The sequence below is a fragment of the Octopus sinensis genome, linkage group LG10, assembly GCF_006345805.1.
Source record: "Octopus sinensis linkage group LG10, ASM634580v1, whole genome shotgun sequence".
In the NCBI taxonomy this organism is placed as follows: Eukaryota; Metazoa; Mollusca; class Cephalopoda; order Octopoda; family Octopodidae; genus Octopus; species Octopus sinensis.
The window spans coordinates 66,223,299-66,229,865 of record NC_043006.1 but is presented as its reverse complement, the minus strand read 5'-3'; the positions used below and the strand labels follow the sequence as shown (position 1 = coordinate 66,229,865).

The 6,567-nt window shown below is 36.7% G+C and overlaps 1 long non-coding RNA gene across 1 annotated transcript in view; it reads right to left on the bottom strand.

The window, feature by feature from the left end:
* LOC118764983 overlaps window positions 1-6,308 on the bottom strand; it is an 18,242-nt gene extending 11,934 nt beyond the window's left edge. The window contains exons 1-2 of the long non-coding RNA XR_005000823.1: window positions 6,296-6,308; window positions 3,303-3,307 (exon numbers count right to left, since the gene is read on the bottom strand). This is a non-coding gene — a long non-coding RNA (uncharacterized LOC118764983). The remainder of the gene's footprint in view (window positions 1-3,302; window positions 3,308-6,295) is intronic.
* Window positions 6,309-6,567: the final 259 nt, after the last annotated feature.

The following is a 6,567-nucleotide window of genomic DNA, read 5'->3' as shown; positions in this document are numbered from 1 at the left end:
TTCAGAAAGATGTTGTGGCTCCTGCAAACGATGAAGGATTTGAAAAAAAATCATACAGGATGATGCGGTCGGGTTATCAAACGAAGAGCTGCTGCTGTTTATGGTTTGTCCAGCAAGATCTGGTTAATACTACAATCCTGCCAACCAAAATTCGACGAATTTAACACCTATGTTCCAGATCACATCAAAAAGATGATCATCCGACTAATTGTTCCAGTTTTCCTCACCAGCAACAAACGCCAACTCACAGGCGTACAGATTTCTCTCGATTGGACATGTGTCGCTAATATAGCCACCATTACGCTTCGTGAGGGATTTTACTGCGTAATTTCTCAAAATGAAACCGCGTCTCCATCTTCCGCCACATCCGTAACGTTCCTCACTCTCCAAGCACGGAATGGTCTACTGACGAAACCGTTTTCGTGCAGAACGCAGCACTTTGAAAATCACTCCACTTACATAAGTAATCGTTTTCCTTCTTAAATCACTGCCGCATCTTCACTTTCAGTGTCAATATGATCAAATTGGAAAGGCCTAGAAAGTTCACGAACACTTGTATAAATGTACATGTGTGTGCATGTGTGTGTGTGTACAAACAGATGTAAATGTATATAGGTATTATATATATATATATATATATAATATATATATATATATGTATGTATGTATGTATGTATGTACATGTGTGCATGTATGTATATGCATATAAGTACATATATACGTATATACGCATTTCATATACGTTGCATGAATTTATATATATATATATATACTCCCACACACATTTATGCACATACTAAAATAAATTATTAATCACATATACCAATCTCTTACACATAAACTCACACAAACATATGCATACACACAAATGAAAGTGTGTGCTTGTGTGTGTGTGTGTGTGCGTATATGTTCGTGTAGGTGGGGTGGGTGTATAATGCATATATTTTAATACCGTTTTCACATCTCATCAGATTAGAGACAATCCAATTTACTTTTTAATCTCTGATTACACACGCGCCCACGCAGTCGTTACCACACGTACACATTCATAAGCATATATAAATAAATATGGCAACACATATACACGCATGCACACACACACACACACACACACACACACAAACATATATATATATATATATATATATATATACAGAAAATATATACATACATAAATGTGTATACATATAACAATGTGTGTGTGTGTATCGTTATAACTCATACTTTAGTACATATATATATATATATCACGGATGTAACTGTTATTAATCTCCTCATTTTCTAACTTTATCTCAAATTATATATATGTGTGTATAAACATATATATATATATATATATATATATATATATATATATATATATATATCTATATATATATATATATATATATACTTATACATATATATATATACGTATTTATATACATATATATAAATACACCACCACACACACACACACGTATATATATATGTATATATATATATATATATATATATATATATATATATATATATATATACATACATGCAAATATTCGGAGATGCTCAGATATTCACACGCAAAAACAGAATAGATATTTGCCAAGCATATATTAGCAAATTCACACGTTTGTATGTGTGTGCGTATGTAAATATATATATATATATATATATATATATATATATATATATACTCACACGCGCGCACACACCATACACCTAACTAAGTACAGAGTCGAAGATTAGGGAGCAAAAATCCCTCTTCTGACCTTTTCTTCCCTTGGGGGCAATTTCTACACCCTGTCATTTATAGACACTACTTAAGTAGACAGAAAGAAAATCGCAGAAAAAACGCCGTGATTTATGCATGCATGTTTGTATGTACGTATGTATATATCTATGTACGTATGTATGAAAGAATGTGCGTATATATGTATGTGTGTGTATGTATCTGTGTATGAATGTATGTGTGCATCGATGTGTGTAACTATCTGTCTTTTTTATCATCAGTGTATGCGCGTATATGTATACACACACTGACACACATATGTGTATATGTACATATATGTATATACATACATACGAACTTACATACACACACACACATGTATGTATATATACACATAAATGGGTAGTAGATGGACAAATATGTAGATAGCACATAGATACATACATATATATATATATATATATATATATATATATATATATATATATATATATATATATATATATATATATATAATATATATGCACATATATACACACATGCATACATACGTACATACATATATCTTTGTGTGTTTATGTATGTGTCTATGTGCACGTGTATGCGTTTTCATGTACGATGTGAATCGTTTCGTTTCTTTCTTTTTCGACCCAAGAGAAGAATGTAAGTAAAAAAGAAAAAAAATTAAGTAAATACAAAATCAGAACCCGCCCCCCCTCCTGAAAACGTCAGAGATATCAAAATGTTATGAAAATAGCAGAAAATATACGTAACAAAAGTTTTTTTCTAAAAAAATTACGCACACATCTATACGAATACATACATACATACATACATACATACATACATACATACATACATACATACATACATACATACATATATATATATAAATGTAAAAGCGCGCAGAGAAACAAGAATAACAGCCCAGTGTAAAAAATATATATTTTGGTTATAATCAACATCTAAGTGTATTTATAACAGCGAAGTATACACGATTCGATAATCATTTATCAAATGACAAGACAAAATTGTTTCTATTTTCCACCATTTCCAATATGTCTGCTTTTAGCTGGAAAAGTGTTTTTATCTCTTGCTCTTTCTTTCATACCGTTGTTTTTCTCTCCTTTCTTTCTCTTCTTCCCGTTTTTTTTTTCACCTTCTCTCTCACTTTGTTACTTCTCAGTTTGTTTGTTTGTTTGTTTTTGGCTATTTTTGTTTACTGTCTGCCTCTCTCTTTCTTATTTTAAATTTTCTTCTCTTTGCCTCTCTCTCTCTCTCTCGTTCTTTCTCTCTTAACTTGTCTGTCATTCTTTCCTCTTGTTTCGTTCTTTTTTTATATTGCTTCATTTCTTTCTTTCTTTCTTCCATTCTTTCTTTCTCTCTTTCTTATCTATTTCAATTTCTAATCTTTCTCTGTACCTATTTCTTTAATTCTTCTGCATTTCTCTCTCTCTTTCTCTCTACCTCTATCTTATCTATATATTCCTATCACACCCGCCTTCTCTTCCTCCCTCTATCTCGCCTCTTCTTTGACTCTTTCTCTTTCTTTGACTCGCTTCCCCCCCTCTCTCTCTCTTCATTTCATTTTCACTTTGTCTTTCTGTCTGCCAATCAGTTTGTCAAAATCTCTCTCTCTCTCTCTGTCTTTCTCTCCCTCTCCATTGCTCTCTCTCTCTCTCTCTCTCTCTCCCTCTCCCTCTCTCTCTCTCTCCCCAATACTATTCTGATGTTAATCGTATTTTTCTTTGCTTTTTTTTATTCATCTTATTTGTCTCCTTCCTTTTATATTTCATTTCGTTCACTTTTCTTTCTTATTCTTTTGCACTCTGTAATTTCTCGGAGAATTAATGTGAATTTCATTGAGAGCCAAGACCGGACAAACTTTCACGGTTGTTTTTTAACTCTCGGTCTCTTTCACATTCAACTGACCTATGATCAAAGACTTTCCAACCATAACCATTCCATCTTATTCTGTGTGTGTGTGTGTGTGTGTGTGTGTGTGTGTGTGTGTGTGTGTGTGTGTGTGGTGTGTGTGTGTGTGTGTGTGTGTGTGTGTGTGTGTGTGTGTTTGTGTGTACAAACAAACATGGCTGTGTGGATAAGAACTTCGCTTCGCAACCACATAGTTTTGAGTTCAATTCCACTGCGCAGTACCTTGGGCAAGTGTTTTCAACTTTAGGTTAAGGGTGTGACACTTGACATCGACGGAGTTCTTGAGCCCCGGACCATATCCCTGCTCACCGCTATCGGGACAGAGATTGCTGTCCGCCAGTGCGATCCCTGTGGGTAGAGTGTTGTTCCAGCGCATCTCTCTCGCTACCCTCCGGGGGCAGCAACGCCTTTTCCAATTAGTCTGTCATGAGAAATGTTTCTGTAATAGGAGAGGCAAGATTATCCGTTAATCCCTACAATGCCGAGCGACCATAATTCCAACAGCCAGAAAGCAGCTCTTTTTGAAATACCATCACCGTCGCCTCTGCCACCACTGCAGCGGTACTACTACTACTACTACTACTACTACTACTACTACTACTACTACTACAATTACTGCTAACCTCCACCACTACCATCACTACTACTTTCATTACCATGAGACAACGATACGTATTAAGTTAATCTGCTAGAAATAATAACCAAAATTCCTCAGAACACATTGTACCAGTTTTATAAAAGTAAGGCACAAAGAAAAATGCATTGAAGAATGCAGTCGTCGATATATTGAAGATGGCGTGATGGTCACAGAATGATTGTCTTTGATCAGAGAATAGCTCGATCAGAACTGCGTTGGGGATAAAAAATACAACAGCAATAACAACAACAACCACAACCATCATCTGTCACATGACTCCTCCTCCCTCTCCCTCACCTTCCATCTCTCTCTCTCTCTCCTTCTCCCCCTCCTCTTCTGACACACTAGTCTCCTCTCACTACACCTCCCCACCCCACCGCTCTCTTTCTATCAGGTTACAAGCAGACAATATGTCGCTAAATGGTTGTCATCGAGCCGAGCACGAGGAGATGCGACGGGGGGAGGGGGTGAGAACGTAGTAGTAGTAGTAGTAGTAGTAGTAGTAGTAGTAGTAGTAGTTGTAGGGGTGGTGGTGGTAGTGGTAGTAGTAATGTAGGGGGTTCTTTTGTTGGTGGTGATACTGTGCAAGTTCTAGTATCAGTTGTGGCAGTAATTGCAGTAGTGGTGGTAGTATTTGTTCCAAAAGAACGTGGTCATCGTTGTGGCGTTAGTGGTGGTTGTAGTGGTGGTGGTGGTTATATGGGTGGTAGTCGGGATCATGGTGGCTGTGGTAGTGGTGGTGGTGGTTATATGGGTGGTAGTCGGGATCATGGTGGCTGTGGTAGTGGTGGTGGTGATGATGGTGGTGAAGGTGCGGTCGTTGTGCTGATGGTGGTGGTTGTGGTGGTGGTGGTGGTGACGGCGCGGTAAGCTATGTTTGTATATTTATTTGAGCGTAGCTACACCCATTTGTTCGTCGTGATGATCATCATCATGATCATCATTATCATCAATCTTCATCATCATCATCATCATCACCATCAACTACAACAACAATAACAACATTACAGAACATAACTGTCTCAAGCCCTAGGAATTATACGACAACTTACCCGGTTTCCATTGCGGATAAGTGACCGAGGCTGGTCATAATATTTCCCTTGAATGGGAAATATGATACGAGTTCATCGCAGAATTACTCATTTACAATTGAGTGGAGTAGAGCAACGGGAAACGAAGTACTTTTCTCAAAAATATAAAGCACCGCCCACTCCGAGAATCGAAACCACAATCTTGCAGTCATGAGTATAACACCCTAACTACTAAGCTACGCGTCTTCAACTGACGGAAATACTACTGGCAGTTGCCCCGAGAAGCCACAGGTCTACAGAACTAAGATTAATCTGTAATTTGGTGTCAATTAAGAAATTTTGTTGGTCCCCCTCTGTTGTTTTGCTCGCGAGCCTAGAAATTCTATTACGGCAGTTCTGCTTAAGGACATATTCAAAACGGTGTAGGGCAGTGATGCGTTACCCTAGCACAACTATTTTTGTACCACGGTTCATTGACTGCCGGATATTACATGACACATTATACAAACTCGTCCGACTTTTATATTATCAGAGCATGAAACTTATCGCAGCTCTCAATTAAGATCTTGTGTATTTTGGGTTCAAATTTTAGCACGAAGCCCACAGTTTTGGGAGACAGAGTAAGTCTGTTATATTGACCCCAGAACTTGATTGAATTTTTATTTTATCAACTGTATAAGGATGAAAGAAAAGGCAAAGTTGACCTCGGCGGAATTTGAACTCTGAACGTAGAGCACCAGTAAAAATGGCGCTAAGCATTTCATCAGACTCTGCCAGCTCGCTGTCGTAAATCTCCTATGTTTGTTACATAGAAACTGTGTGGAAGCCTATTGTATATGTAACATATGTGTGTACGTGCGTGTATGTGTGTGTGTGTATATATACATTTATTTTTATATATGTATGCGTATATGTATGTGTATGACTGATCAAAATGAGTAGATAGACAGCCGACAACTAATGAAGAGTTGTTCTTTGTGTTACTTGTCCTGTTTTCCATTTTTTCTCTCGTTATTTGCTTATTTAACTCGTTTGTTTTCGTACTTCATGTTGATTACACAGTTGGTGACATCTTGTACCCATATATATATATACACACACACACACACATATATATATACATATATATATGTTGCAAAAAAATGGTTTTTCCGTTTTCGTTTCTCGTTGAGTTCTACGTCTAGTTGTGGTGTCCTGTACTCACGTGTATATATATTTATATATGCATGTATATATACATGTAGATGTAGGTACGT